This window comes from Ischnura elegans, chromosome 9 (assembly GCF_921293095.1).
Source record: "Ischnura elegans chromosome 9, ioIscEleg1.1, whole genome shotgun sequence".
Classification (NCBI taxonomy): Eukaryota; Metazoa; Arthropoda; class Insecta; order Odonata; family Coenagrionidae; genus Ischnura; species Ischnura elegans.
The window spans coordinates 93,405,693-93,422,693 of NC_060254.1; positions in this window are offsets into that span (position 1 = coordinate 93,405,693).

Genomic DNA, 17,001 nt, shown 5'->3' on the forward strand with positions numbered 1-17,001 from the left:
CACCAGCATTACGTTTATTGAATTCCCAATTTTGCGACGTGAGGTCTCACAGACCGCTACCAATATTCAGTTGCAAATTTTCAGAAATAAATAAAAACAACGTTAAATTTTAAAAGTGCTATGACCTTATTATACAAAGTTGTGACGCTCCCGAGGATTATAGATATTTTGAAATAGCAATTTTGAAAATATTCATAATTTTAGAAACGCAGCGGTCTCTCAGACCGCACGTCACCGATTAAGGGTTAAGACATATAGATTAAAACATTGTTTATTATTCTCAAATGATCATCATATTTATTTTTGAGATGGTGGAATTCATTTCCCGTCAGCAATATATTTTTCCGCCATCACAAGTTTTGTCTGCTAGCGCAGACGAACAACGGTGCAGGATATGTTCCCATCTGTTTAACGCAGATGACGTCACAGCTGCGATTGGAACACGCTCTGAGCTAAACAGTTTTTTAAAAAGCAGCGCAGATACGCTATTGGAAAGCACCCATAAACATGCAGATATCACTGCCATTTTTTTCTTGCCTCTCCTATCGTCGTCTGTGCCGGTTTAAGTCATAAAACTTTAGTAATTATTTAAACTAATGTACTCAAAGTAGGGATGGACGGATCCAGGATTTTTTTCGGATCTGGATTCGGATCGGATCCTTGATTTTCGGTGCCGGATCTTGCGGATCGGATATTTTCGAATCCAAATGCATTTTCAAATTCCTGACGCTGAGATTCCCCCGATGATTGTTTAAATCTCTTGGGAAGAGTCACACTATGTGCCAGTCGTATTTTGCCTTTTTTTATTTTCCACGGCTGAAATTCTACTGCGTAAACTCTGCGAGAGCTTTCAAACAAAACGGTCCATGAGTAGGACAAGAATCGCATGCGATGGCGCATTCGAAGAGAGAATCGGAACTCTTTCCACCCTTATGGGGCGTTGCATTCACTGAAGCTATTATTCAAAATTTCGGATCCAGATCTGATGTCTTCCGCGACTTTGGATCCGATGTATCTGATGAAGGGCAATATCCGCGGATATTTGGATCCGAGGTATCCGATCCGACCATCCCTAACTTTAAGGATTATTATTAGAACTTTATTTGCATAACCAACCAGGCGTGCAGCTAGCAATTAATACTGGGGGGGGGGGGTTATGGAATGCGAGAGGTGCGGGTGCCCTGCCCGAGAAAATTTTTATGAGAAACGGTTCAAAATATACGGCTTTCTGAGGGATATTTTATTAATCCTTACACTTTTCTGTGAGTAATATTTATCCATTGAAGTAAAATGGATTAAATCTCAAAATTTCTCTGAGTTTTGGGGGATTTTATCTCCCAAAACCCTCCTCGCTGCGCCACTGTAGCCAACTGCCTGCTCATAAGTGATGCTTTCTGCGCTAGACAGCCGCGTTAATTATAAAGCGTTCAGCCGCGGTATTAATCCTACCCATGCTACGGGTCATCGTATGATATTGACATGAAAATACGCAAATTCTTTTCTTCCCTCTAAAAATCGACGCAGCAGATAAATTTATCGCTAATACGGGTCGGGTGGAAGGCGTTGGCATGGCTACTGCAATCATTAACCACAAATGAGTACGCTAGACAACCAAGCCGACGCTTCGGTGGAGCTTACTGCCTCAATTTTCTCCTCCTACATTCTGCGCAGAAGTTGAATTTCATAAGTCAATTTTTATCGCTGATTGGATGATAACCCGGGCCCCCTGGTTTTTTTTTACATCCCAACGCGTAAATACAAACCGAAATCAGATAACTGTCTTTCAAGTATCAGCGGGATAATACCCGTTACAACGTTTGGGTTTAGGTTTGGGGGGGAGGGTTTAGGCGCAACTAATACTCTGAGGTCTGGGTGGTATGGAATACCCGCCATGGTAAGCGGGAGATGCGGGGGTCTTCCCTCAGAATATTTTTAATATAAATGGTACAAAAAGTGGTGAGTTTTACGGCTGTATGAATAGTTCGATGGCTTGTTTGTGAGTCATCCGTCCCCATTATATTAAGTGCAATATTTGTCATATTAATATATTTTTATAAAAAAAATTCCCTAATCTCTGGGGGGGGAGGTTATCCCCCAAAACCCCCCCTCGCTGCGCCACTACAGGGTGCATACTTGTCCATAATTATGGGCATAAACCATGAAATTTACTTCGCAAAAAATAGCCTTTTTGGCAGTATTCATAACCCCATAATTAATAACCAATCTTTTTGCCAAAGTGTTCATAACACCATAATTAATTTTAAATAACAAAAAGAATAATTTTCATCAACGCAGAGAAAACATATAAATGACTGAAAAGGTTAAATACTGTCAGGTCCGTCTGAGGTCGAAGGTTCCTCCCGTGGCCCACATATTATGCTTGCCTTTAATTTATACGCGGGTTTTGTGAAGTGGGGGAGTGGGGGTTGAGCAGGAGGCGTAAGAGAACTGGGTGGGGGACCCCCAGAGGTCGGGGAATTTGGTCGCTCGCCTTGTTCCGTTGTCGTGCACCCGCTAATATCTCGGTGAATGGGTTACTTCGAAATATGCGAAGGGGAGTGAGGGAGGGATATAACATTGCTGTTTTGCCTGGGAGGAGAAGCTTGGAAATTCAAATGGCGGCTGAGGTTTTTCCCCCATACCCACCCGCGGTAGAACACCTTTGCGTGCTTATCTCGGATGCTAATTCATCGCCGGCACCGCTGCCGACGCCAGCGCCGCGGGGTGGACGTCTTGTGAGTCCTCTCTTAAGGGACCCTTCCGCAATCGTGCCTCCACCCCTTGCTCTCCGCTTTTGTCCTTCCTACTCTCACCCTACACTGAGGGAAACCACACGCAGTCGAAATGATTATTCCGTGTGGTGGCTCAAAACACACGTCAGCCACTTATCACGCCAGCCTTGCAAGGGCGATGAACCTAGACCAACTGCTCCCGCTGAAAACCCTGCCTCCTGGCGGGGAAATTCCAGCTCTTGGAATGAATTTCGAGGAAAATGGACATTAAAGAAAATTAAATGTGTTTTTTTTTTCGATATGGTCAGTCCCCCTGTTTAATTTTTTTTACGTTTAATAATCGGTTTCTGCATGCACACTTCGTATTTTTAAACCGATGCATCGTTTTCTTTGACGCGAATAATGGGGCAGTGGAGCTGAAGAACAAGTGTGTGGCGACGCGCGAAAAATGCCTCATGCTATTGGTCTTTCGTTTATGCATGTAAGTAGGGCAGATACCGGGGTAGCGTTTCAGAGTATGAAAGACTTTGACGCGAATGTTTGGAAATGTTTGATCTCCCTTTGTAAATGCCATTGTGCTGTGTCTTCAACTTCCACGACATTAACCGCCATGATGAATGTATGTCACGATGACGTGCCCTAATTGCAGTAATTTTGTATTTTCTTTTTTAAATCTTTTATTTGTACACGACGTAAGAACTCTAATAATATGATTATGCCACTAATTGATGCATATTTTACTTTTTGGTCTTGTACGTCCAGCAACTTATTATTTCCGATAGAATTATATCTATGTGTACATTTTAGATTGGGCATATGTATGCATCATCATTACCGTCACGATATGGAGGGAGTGATTGAGTCTTTCTTCTAGAGTTGTAAAAGGGAGAATAATTATCTTCTTTTGAGCAACTCCTTCAGGATTGTTTTTCGTCACCAATCGAGTTCGTAATCAGCAGTTTCACTCCAATATAATTACTCGGCGATTCGACATTTATATCACAATCAGGTTGAGTAAAGGCTACTTTTTCTTCGCTTTTCCCTGATTGTCATTCTCACCAGAATGTTTATTGCTATTCACCATTGTTTTACCTACTGAAAACAAATTTTCGCTACAGACTCTAAGGTTTCCCTAAACCGCATGAATTACAAGTTTGAATCTTTGCAGTATTTCTATTGCCACATGTATCTAATTTCTTTGGTTATCTTGATATTTTGAAACGCATTTTGTATTTTAATTTCAGTTCGTTACCGCCGCGATACGGCTTAACGTGGGATGTTTTTTTTTCTAATTCTTGTACCATTGATTATATTTCTTGTAAGATTCTAATAATTTCTAGTCTACACTGCGAAATATTTCCTAAAATTTGGATTTTTAAAACTTAATCTTTATTGATTTTAATCACGGACAGAAATTATAGTAATAATCAAAACTGGCTGATTGAGTGCCAAATTGTGAGGTCACTGCTTTCTTCTTGCACACGGAAGTTTTACCTTGAAGGCGTCTGACATTACTTTATTGTCACCAGGTAACATCATGAGGCCAACTAGATTGTTTACGCAATGGCCTACCTTATGAAGTCACTCGATCCATGGTACTTAGATTCCGTAATTTGCTATTCAACTCAAGTTTCCGCATTGCAGTGGTCTTGCATGAATTCTTAAGAGAAAGGCCCGCTACGGTGCCTGGCTACAGCATTTTTTCCTTGGCTAGTGTTTAAGAACTTCTTGTTATGTCTTATGAATTTAAGCATGTAATCTGTAAATAAATTCCTAATTCAATGTAAGATAGACGATTCTTTTGTGCAAGAGATTATTAAGGAATGTTATTTTCCAATACAGTTGTTCCAGAATTTCTACTCTTGATAATTAAATCAACACTTGTGTTAAGTTCAACACTCGATAAAGATATGGATATAAATTGAAGGACACAAATGTAGGTTAAGTTTTGTTTTTAATTCTATTGGAACATTGTTGTTCTGGACTGAACACATTTAAAGCCTGTAGGTTTATATGAGAAATGGTTATTCACAATACGAAAACGCATGTCTTTCCCATTAATAATTTAAAATTATATGAAAATTCATCCAAGTTTTAAAAAATCTTATTTTGTTGTGAGTGCATTTCATAATTGAAGTGAGTTATCTCCGGAACAGTACGATGTCTTCCACTGGGTCATTTATTCAGGAACCACATTATATAAAATCCGGATCCGATGTCTGTATTGATTAAAAATGAATTGTAGATGTTTTAGCCGAGATTGCAGTCGAATCGCCGATTGTTGCAAGTCTATTGCACTAATTAGCATGGTAAATTCTGTAGGTAATTTTCACTTTATACATTTGCTGTGTAATTTCAGTGAAAATAGGAATGAATCCAACTTTTTAGAAAACAATATGCCGGCTTCGAATTTACGAAGCCATTTTTAGGGGTCTATGAGACCTCGGGCAGTGTATTTCCAAACACTCCTCATTTTAAAATGTAGAAAGAAAATTTCTAGTCATAGTATATTGTTTTCTTTAAAATAATAGAATAGCAATTATATTACTGTCATTTTTTTGGGGAAAGATCTGTTTTCCCTTCTTTGGATGATTTCACAATGAGAAAGTGGATACACTATGAAAGCGTGAGAATTCAGACATGCGGGCCCAGTAAATCAGGGGAAATGTTCGACAAAAATTTAAGAATTGATTAATGGGTTTGATGAATTTATTTTTTCTTTATAATTGCGTCTGGTGGTTAATATTATTTTCGTTATTAAGTATCGTTTCAATTATTTCCGGGTTTCTCGACCTTTTTTCCCTTAGTCTCCCATGCCATCGTTTGCCTTATCCAACACCTTCCCCTCCGTCTGCCTTGAACGCGCCTCGACAACCCAGAACTGCCTCCGTTTTCTCAGATTTTATCTCAATCCCAGAAAAGGTCAACAGCTTCTCCAATATTCCTCAAATAACATTGACCTCTCCTGTATCTACTACAGCCATGTTTTATGTCGAAATTACATTCACTTGTGCATTCAACTCACAATTAGATTTTAGGCCTGCAAAGACTGCTTAAATAAATAGTGATTGGAAATATAATTGCTGCAGTATGTTCGTCATGGGGTTAATGAATTGTATTTACCCTCTTTTGTCCATGTTTGTCCTTCAGAGGAGTTAAAACAACTGTTAAAACTCTATTGTACGAGTAAATTAATGGCTAATAGCATAATTGAAGTGATACATATTGGATAGGTTATTTCCGAACACAATTTCTACATTTCCATTTGATTTAACACTAAAATATTAGATTGTTTTGATAAAGTAATGGATATTATGAATGAAATAAGTGCACCAAAACAATTATGAATATTGATTGATTGGTGGAAACACGCTCATATTGAAGCTTTATGTGTGTAATATTCGATACCATTGGATAATACCCTTTACGAATGTGGCCATAAAAACGAATCTATTATCATTTAAATTTTATTTCTTAAAACACACATATTTTAGACATAAAATAGTGAGTAATGCACAACAAACATGCAAATGGATGTATTTTGGTCTTTTAGCAAGTCAAATAATTTTATTTTTGTGATGATTTGGTGAAAATTTCCCTTCGAAGGTTTCTATGGTTTCCTTGATATGAATTTTCAGGCCCATAATCAGTGATTGTTTCTGGCCCGCATGATATATTCTTCTAGTGAATTAAAAAAAATCCACTATATACTATCCACCAAATTTAATATAAGCCTGTGAAATTGGAATTCCAGGGTAATTCAGCCATTCCGTCGTTAGAACAAGACTATTTTCAATTTGTACCACTTGTAGTATGACACTCGACACGCCAAGTATCATATTTTCGGGCAGTCTCAATGCATATTTTGCTATGTGGTAGACCCCTTGAGACCTATTACCTTGCGTTTCACATACGAGTTTAAGAAAGCCTATCTTTTAGGATGCTACACAACTAAACGTACAACCCCTTATCAAAATCGAAAGTAAATTTCCATGGATAAAATTCATCGAAAGCATAATAGAACCATTTCGAGTTAAAATATCAGTTCATCGTTAAAATCAGGGCAACGGTGGACTGACGTAATGTAGGTAATATACATATATAAATGCAATCCCAGAAGTCGAAAAAATATGCTCTCCCTCTTTTAGACGTTAGATGTTAATGTTTTTGAGACCTTAAGTTTATTAAAGTAAATGAATGTACTTGATTCCGCTCAAATGATTGAGAGACGCATTTTTTATTCCTATACGTATATTACTAGAAATAATTCTTTGCAATGTTGATCATTTGTTTCTGATTTAAGTAAGAGCAAATCAATCGTTTGAAAATATGTGTGTCAATCTCTGAAAATACTCTTTTAAATGTGAAATTAAAATTTTATAATTCATTATCAATCTAATACCAGAAACAACTGTAAAGCCTTCACAGAATTCTGTGACACTTTGTGCCTTAGGCGAGGATAAATCATATTCTGTAACGATTGATTCTCTCAAGCTAATGGCGTGACTAGTTGGCGTTTTCCTTTTTGGGAACTAATTACCCGCGGGAGAGATTCGATGTGTTTTGTGCACAAATACATTTGTGTACGTGGGTCCTCATTTACCTTCCATTATCTCGTGGTTCGTGCACTTCAGTTTCCATGTGGACTTTAGAAATTATCATTTGAAACAAATTATTGGGAATAAAATAATCTCTGAACGTCCATGTTGACCTATATAACATTCCGATTCTAATTCATGCATTTACTTTCACCAAGAAGCATATTACATAGTGAATCACTAGGCACAAAACCAAAATAACCGAAGGATTGATGAAGTCTCCGCGCGATAGGTATCTTAAGTAGCTGTTTTGATATCTCATACACTTTATTTTTTATCAGTCTCCGCGGATATATTTAAATCATAAATATCGATTGAATTATTTATGCTAGCTTGTGTTCTGAATCGACCAGTTTATCATTTCATCGTCTTTTGACGAACTCGATAGATTTCTATGATCATATCATTTCTGATGAGCTGCTGACACTTTGACCTTCACGAATCGAACTTTTATGATATCTCTTATATTCACCTCCCCACAAAATGAAGGAAAAGCATTTTTGACTTTCTGTGTAAATATTTAAGGCATTATTCGTACGTTATAGCCAGGAGCACGAGGCCGATCAGACTGCAGTAGTTACGAATGAATATTCACATTAATTCAGTCCTGTAAATGAGAATTTATAATCTGCTGAAACTCGGCAATTAACACGACATATGGTTCGGTTGCTATGCGTTACCAAAAACTCCTACTTGTGAATTTTAGGAGAGTATCTCCTAAAGCGAATGAAAATAGGAATAAGAAAACATCGCGAGCGAGGAATGTGAGACTCAAGATAAAGGTAGGTGAGGAAGAACTTGAGCAGGTAGAGCAATTCTAGTATTTAGGCAGCACATTATAGGTAAACGGTAAGGACATTGGGAAGAGAATTGCGTTAAGAAAGGAGGTGTTCATGAACAGGAAGGAGGTTATGAGAGGATCGTTATGTAAGAGTTTCAAGAAAAATTTAGTAAAGAATATGATCTGGAATGTAGCGCTTCATGGTGCGGAAAAGTGGACACTTAGAAAGGAGGACGAGAAGCGACTGGAGGCGTCCGAGATATAGGTGAGGAGAGGCAGCTTCTGGATGAGATACGGTGGAGACAGAATATATGGATGGAGAGATTACCTAACGGGGAGGGAATGTTGAAATCGGTGTTAGAGGGTAAAATATTGGGTAAAATAGGGAGAAGAAGGAAGAGAATATTTATTGATTTTATTTCATCACCAAAAACGGCACAAAGGCCTTTAAATTGGCTGTTCCTTAAATAAATAATACCTAAAAGATAACAAAAATAGCACAATAAATAAAAACTAACAGAAAACAAAATTTTTAAACAGAAGGGGCACTATTGATTAGACAATGGTGAATTAATCAGATGGGATTTTAAGGTGGCTTTTTAACTAGTGGCAGAGGAAAATAGGTCCAGGGAAGGGATTTTTGAAGCTATGGAGTTAAACAAGGAGGTGATTCGATAGAAGAGAGAGCGTTGAGAGATGGAGAGACGGAATCGGAATGTGAAGAAGAAAGTTATTTCGTAAGGGTCGAGGAGGAATATGAAAACGGAAAAGAGGGAGAATTTCGTTTGTCCGTAGAGAACCGCTAAAGAATAGGATTTTAGACGGAATGAAAGGGAGTAGACCTTATGGTGATTTGAAGACGGAGGTCCATGAGGGAAGGGGGGACAGCGGGAATGCCTCGTGACCGCTCCATGCAAGCCTACCTAATCGGTAGAGTACTTTAATAAATGTCTCATTGTCAGTAGCCGTGTTTTCAGTTGGCTTAGCAACCATAATCGGGGAGGGGAATGTGTCTAAATCTGTTCGAGGACGGAGGAAGAGTAGACGCCTTCTTCTTTTAACTCCATCATCTGTACTGGCTGCGAAATAGTGCGTAATATTCCCATATATAGTAATCTGTGTCTTCTTTGTGGTCCATTCGGTCTACTTACAATTCATAAACATCAAATATAACAAAAAATAAATGGTGGCAATTGTACATCTATATGCCTGCTGGCTTAGAAAATCGTTAAAAGTAATGGAATGTTCTTTATGGAAAATTTATCCCAAAGCCAGGATATTTTCGCAAAACTTCTGAAACATTCTCAAAATCAATCTGGTGGACACTAATAATTTTAAATGAAGTTACTATGCATACTGCTTGGAGCTATGATGGTATATTACCTACTAGGCACGCTTCTGGACTCTGAAATTATGTTTTTCACGGTAATTAATTATTATCTTCCTATCTACATTTTGAAATAATAGTTTTTCTACATATCAAACATATTCTACTCTTGATAAATTACATGGTTACAGAGATAAATATTTGAGTCGTATATAATTAGGGATAATCATATTTGAATTATCCCTTGCTTGATAAGTACTTGAGGAAGTAGTGAAATCCCGGAAGAAGTTAATTTCATCCAGGAAAAACTGAGTCAAGTCACGAATTCGATGCATAAATTCTATATTATCATCAACGTAAGAAATAAAATTTGAAACAACACTTTGTGAATGGTATACTACGTTTACCAATTCCAGCTGACGGGCATGTTTGGTAACCGGTAATAATGACAACAATAATTATTAACAATTTTAACTGAACTATTTATTATTACGCAATGGCTCAATCGGACAAAGTCGTGGATGGCTATCATAGGGAATTGCCTGCCCCTTTTCGATTCATGGCATTTTCATGCATATATCTAGTGATATCTTTGGCAAATTTCAATTTGCTCATAACTATATGGATATTTGTAAAAACTCTTCTGGGGATACCGCGCGGGTAAGATTATATGAGAGCGCCGACGTTTCGGGTACCGACTCGCTACCCATTCTCACGGCTACTGAGAGAGCTGAGAGTTATGCTTGCCAGAGCTAAGTCTATGCTGGTCCACGGTCCTCCGCGACAACAATCGGGACTCGACCAATCCGGCCCCTCCTAATGCTGAGCTTCAACGGTCACTTCAAATTTTCTGTCAGTAGCCGTGAGAATGGGTAGCGAGTCGGTACCCGAAACGTCGGCGTTCTCATATAATCTTACCCGCGCGGTATCATAAAATAATTTGTAGCCGTGAGAATGGGTGGCGAGTCGGTACCCGAAACGTTGGCGCTCTCATATAATCTTACCCGTGCAGTATCCCGAGAAGAGTTTTTACATGTTGTTCGCCGGGAAAGTGTTAAATCTTATATATGGATATTCTTACCTTTCCTTTGCCTAAGGAAACTAAGATATCAACATCAGCCCGAGCCTTTGACAATCCATGGCTCTCGTTTAGCACGATTGCTCGAAAAGGTGTCTATTATTTTCAGAGCCAAGGTATGTTCCTTCCACTATAGGAACTCAACACGCTCGCTGGAGGGGCTCTGCCCCCTCAGTCCCCCGGAAAAGGTCTGCGACCTTTTCAGGTCACCCTGCCAGTTCTTATAATTATTCTCTGTTGTTTCTCCTCGAGATTCGTTTTATTTCGGCGATATCAATGGGTTAACCCTTTATAACCCAGAACTGATTCTGGGAGAAATCAAATTTCAAGATTTTTAATTTTGAAAACTAAAATTTTTTACACTCAATGGTAATTATCGTGGCAGCTAACTATTTCATCATTAAAATTTACACTACAAAATAATGGGGAGTTTAGATATTTCCTGAATAGAGCTGAAAGTTTAAACATTTTTGATGTTGCTTAGAAGCAACATTGGGTTATACAGGGTTAATGGCGCCATTAACAAGCTTCTCCACGATTTTCAAATTCCTCATTACCATTGATTTTTTTACCCCCAAATTTGACTCAAAAACTAAAGTCATCGAGGCAGTTGGCAACGTCCCAGACGACACAGAATCCTCCGTATCTAATTCGTATGCAGATTATGTATACCGCTCCGTCGCTTTTCGTCAATGGATACTATCTGCATACGAATTAGATACGGAGGATTTTGTGCTGACTGGGGTGGTAATAGATAGAAAAGTTAGTGTACCACAATTTTTCTTGTGGTTTTGGACGGTTTAAGAGCGGATTGAATCTTCGATTTTTCGTCGTATCTCGTCTCGTTTACCCCAAACATTTTATGAGCAAGTGGTCGGAATTCGGTTTTACAGTGCATAAACAACCGCACTGATTTCATAGAACAAGCATTACACTCGCTGCATTTCTCAAAGCGTCATGCCTGGAAGGTTACATCAGGCTCTGACCAGAAGTGTTACGTTAGCATGTTTATCTTTTGTGGTAGGCTTCTCTCAACTCGCATGCGAAATGCCTGGTAGTAGATAACAAGGAGCCCATGACACATCGCAGTTCGTAGAGGGCTGCCAAAAAAAATACGTTGAATAGTTTGACACATTCATGGGAAACTACCTCAAGGGAGATAGCTACCTTTTTTTGTTCTTACTTTTTTTAAATCTGAAGTTCCCACTTGTGACTGGATTTTTCTTTGTATGAGGCAAGCATAGTTTATGAGGCAAGCGTTTACAGTTAGCGTAGTTATAATTACTTATGTTCATTTTTTTGCTCGCATGTTTTTTTTCTATTTTAACAAAATACCTTTTTCTTCTACTTCATACCCTCATTGTTTACCTTTCGATATTATTTGCATCTTGGTTCACTGGGAAGGAAACGTCCTAATTTCATTCATTTATATAAAATGACTATAATTAGATTTTCTTTTTTCTCTTGCCTTGACCTCTTTTAATTAATGATAAAAAATTCCTGGAGTATAGGTACAGGACCTATACTCCTATTTTGATCATTAAAATGACTATATCTCAACCTACAGTGAATGTATATTTTAATACAAGGCTCAGCTCCGCAGATATATACGTGTCTGACAGCCGTAAAAAATCGTATGACGTCAGCTGGATTTCTGTACCCATCATGAAACATTTTGATCAATCAAAGAATTATATATGGCAACATATACTATTTCTTGTGATCGAAGGGTGATTTTGAATTGCAGTATCCCAATGGTCAGCGTAATTCGGCTCAAACGCTTGTGGCATTTACACTTTTTTCTCACTGTCTAACTATCAGGATGCAATTTCCCGATTTTTTAAACTTGGATATTCACGTGAAAAAAGAGGCGTTTGCACTCTATTCCGAAATAATAATTATTTAAAGAAGAGTTAACCACTGCCAATAGAACGAATATTTTAAAAATTGTAGTACATCCTTAATCATAATAATGTGTTTGTGCCTTGGCATATGCAGCTTAGCTCTATCGCTATTCTATCAAATTAAACCTCACGCAGATGGATGGGCTGGAAACCGGAAGTCCCCTTCTTATCTTTACAGGCGTTACGTTACCTTGGAAGTATATTTGATAACTTTGCTTAAATTAGAGGTTAAAATAAATCGAATTTTTCGTAAAAAATCCTATTTATTAAAAGCTAAGGAAATAAATTTCTCTCTATCGCAATTATTGGTAAGAGATTTTGTAACGTGTGAAAGATACAGAATACATCCCTAGCATCCGTCTTTTATTGTTCTGGTGTGACCTCTATGCGACCAGCGGTGCAACGTTAAGAGTATATTTCGAACCCTTAGCATCCTTTTTCACCCATTTATAGCATATTTTACTGTAGGAGCTCTTTTATTACCTCTAAAATACGAGAAAACCCGTTTTTTTACGAATTTCGATATAAACGGTCCAATATTAAATCCAATGTACCACTGTGATTCTATCTCTGTCCAATCAACTTTTCAAATATTTATTCACTGTAGAGTCAGGTCAGTCTCGCGTTCTTACGCTGATGCAACGACAAGGCTTCAGCAAAGAGCATGCAGAAATTACATTAGCTGGCCCGTAAAGTAAACTTTACTTTTTAACTCATGTCACCGCAATCACAGACACTTAACTATATTGTTACATATTAACAACAAACGCTCTGTATTCTTTAAAAGCTATCGAATATTCGTTACTCCTTTTATGCAGATAACCCCATATAATAACAAATTTTTATCTATCAATTGTTAATTTATTAAATATTAATTGAATAGCCTGACCGTGAATCCTCCGACTACATTACAGGTAATTTTCCATGGACGTGGATCATCCATCTTCACTCTTTTGTCGTGAGTGATGAGTAAAATCCCCGTTAGTGAAGTAATCTGTGTGCTCAATATATATGTCGATTTAAAATGTGTAATTGCATGCATTCAATTCAATGCATTCAATTCAAATAATGCATTCAATGTGTGTCTTTCACGGAGCATGTTCGTTGTATCAGCCCAAATTGCCGGTGAGTGTGTCTGGAAATACCTTGATTATAATGGAAAGTCTTACAATCAGTCACCTTAGTGAGTGAAAAAACCCCATTGTGACTCATATCTTGACTACGGAAGGAATTCTTAAGTAATTGGTTTTTCTTCGCCTTAAATTATTATTTGAAAGTCGCTGCTGCAGCTTACCAGAATCTTCTCTTGAATAATTGATTATAAATAACAATTAATAATCAGGAAGCCAGTCTTGAGCCTTGAGCACTTGAGACATCACTTTCGACTCTCCTTAACGTATTTTAGCCATTCAAGAGATTCATTGTGTTATGAGTGCCAGGACACATAGATGTACCAAATTCAAGTTGCGGTGTGTGTCTTTATTCTTATCGGAAAAACCAACCAGGGTAATTGAAGAGGATTTCGTGCAGTACGTATGATCATCTTTTAGTTTTGAAAATAACAATTGCCGTAACTTGAGGCGGTATTATGTTGGAAATTTCTGGAATGGAAAATATAACTAAATTATTAGGCCCAGTATTCATATTTACTTCATAATACCCATGTTTCAATGTTTTGCACTTGAACATCGACCTTATGGAGTGTCTTTGTTACTTTTCCGATTCATTATTATTTCGCGAAATTTATTACTATAATATATTATTATTTCGCGATGTATTCTGATATAAATTTGCTTTGATCTTTGTTTCATTTTTTACGAAGGCCTTATCTCTTGAGATATTCAAAATTACCTTAGTTAAATAATTTAAAATCAGTTAATAATTAATATCTGAATGTCAGTGATTCACGATTTTTTGTTATGATTGCTGTGGATAACTTGATCTTAATACCTTAATCTTTAAATAGAATATGCATCAATGGCGTTTATCGGCAGGGTTTGCTTCAACGAGCTTTTGAATATGATGGATCCCCACTATCGCAATAGATTTTTTTACCTAGGTAAGGCTAAAAAAAGTCCCTCAGAGTGCCTTTTGAATTATTTACTATTTCTTTGCTCTTTGGCTATTATGGGAAAAGTATTGACTGACTTGGGAAATAGGTTATAGCGAACGAATTCACCCACATGTCATGAACATTTTTATGGAGAGTAGACAACCCTACCATAATTTTCTCATAAAAATGGGGCCCATTGTTGGCGTGGATAGCTTCGTATTGTGAATTAAAATACGTTATTAACATTTATGATAAAATAAATAATGGTTCTTGTCAATATTTATGCATTACATAATTATTGTTAGCTATTATTATTATCAATATCAGAGTGGTCTCATATGTTTCAAAACTATTGGAGTTTAATTTGGATCACTTATGAAATTGAAAGAGTGGAACTTAATACTTAATCAAATGCAGCGAGAAGAAGATCCTCAATGCACAAAGTTGATGGTAACAGATATTAGCTCGGAAAGTTTAGGAGGAAATTATTTCAATTTTTCTCTTGAAATGTTATTCTTACTATATGACGTTATGCCTGTGTTCTATATTAGTGGTAACTCTACGTGTAGGTCAGTAGAAATCTCTGCATTGCTAGCCGGGAATTAACGCGATCTTTATTCATTCCTTAATCATTCTAAGAGTTGATGTCGTGATCTTAGGTCATGCGATCAAAGACTGGTCGAAGTGTATGTTCTCTCCGAAATATGAGTTTTCTACACGGAAATTTTAAAACTGAGGGGTTATGACAAACTTCAAGTAAGCAATATTGAGCGCGTAATGGGCTCGCATATTATATAGCTTCCTAATTTGTAATATTCCCTAACTCTGAGACGTCAGTTTGTAGGTCTTAATGCAATTACCCGTAAAATAAATTATCCACAATTTTTACTTGCTTTCAGACTTTTTCGAAAATTCTGATTCAATATTCACCAAAGCTTAGGTACTGCTTGAAGGTCTTATAACTTACTTGGAATTTTACGCAATTGTGAACCCTCAACATTATTCGGGGATGGTGGAACATCTCTCAATCTTAACTTGCTAGGAGTAAGTTAATATTCAATTCCTTCGATAATAATATTTTGGAATGGAAATTTTCTTCAAAACATATTTCTACTCGGTTCATATAATTGATCTTTCTTTTAAATCAGAATTTTTAAAAGTACTCACATATCTTAGATTGCTTTTGCGATTTGACCTTTTTTGAATTATCGAACTATTCTTGTGCAAAATATTTTTTCTGTCATGAGGAAAAGAGGGAATCATTACAAAACTCAAACTTGTCGTGGATCTTTCCCCTATTTTTAGTGAAAAGAAATGTAGAAGTAGACCTAATGAATATTGTAGAACGTGAGATCCTAAATGCATCGAATTTTATCTATTTGCCTAAAAATATATCTAAATGAAAACCTTACATCTTGTACTAACAAACGGCTATAGTAATATATCTAAAACTTCGCCGAGAACTCACTAGAATATAATTATTATATTATGTAAGATACTCCACTACAGCCATAATACTGCCCAAAAATTAGTATAATCATATTTGAGAATACCTTTTGATCATTCAAAGGTATGTTATCTCAAATTGATAATAATTTACAACAGTAATCTAGTGGATCTACGTCATGGAAAAAATTCTCATTTTTTTCTTAAATTTTTTGTTTCAGAGTTGACTTAAAATTGTCAAAACTTTTTTGTGACATGATAGTTATTTATCTTAACTGATAATTTTTGAAATAGTTTATTAGTGAGTGAAAAGATGTCATAATCCTATCCTACTTACGGTGTAAACCGAGGAAAAAGATTTAATATTATTTCCCTATATCATTTGTTTTTAGCACCCGGATTTAGATGCTTTTGATTAATTAATGAAGTCGTATCGAGTTTTTATTAGTTTCACTAAAAGAAACAGTGGAAATAATGGAAACTTATTGTTTACTTGTTTCAAATAAAACGTGTGCCATAAATGACACAGTCCAAGTACATGGATCTTGAAACTATGTCCCTTGACATTTGTGTTTTCGTTTTAATAAAATCCGATGATTCAAGCGTTATAGAGTGGATATTTTCCATGTTGAAATAAATACTTGAACGAATCGTGGAAAATCGCAAGTATTTATTATAATATATTTACGTGAACATGTGTGTGAACAATCGGTTTTTGCAAATTTAAAATTATGAATCTAAGTAGATAAGAATGGACATTATAAAGGCTGGGTTTGGCATTGAAAATCGACCATCTTGAGTTTATAGTTTAGGTCGATGTAAATAAGAATGGACATAAATAATGCTGGGTTTGGCATTGAAAATTGACTATATCTTAGAGTGCATGATAATATGAGGAAATTAATGCAGAAGCCCTTTGATTTCGCGGCCACACTCCTTTAAGTGGCGGGTTGGACACTTGGTATTAAAGGTTAAAATCTATTCCTGGACACGTTCGTGTGGGCAACTCACCTTCTTGAGGCGGAAGATCGGCTCCTCTGTCTTGGCCACGCTTCCTGTATCGTCCGAAGGACTTCGCTCAG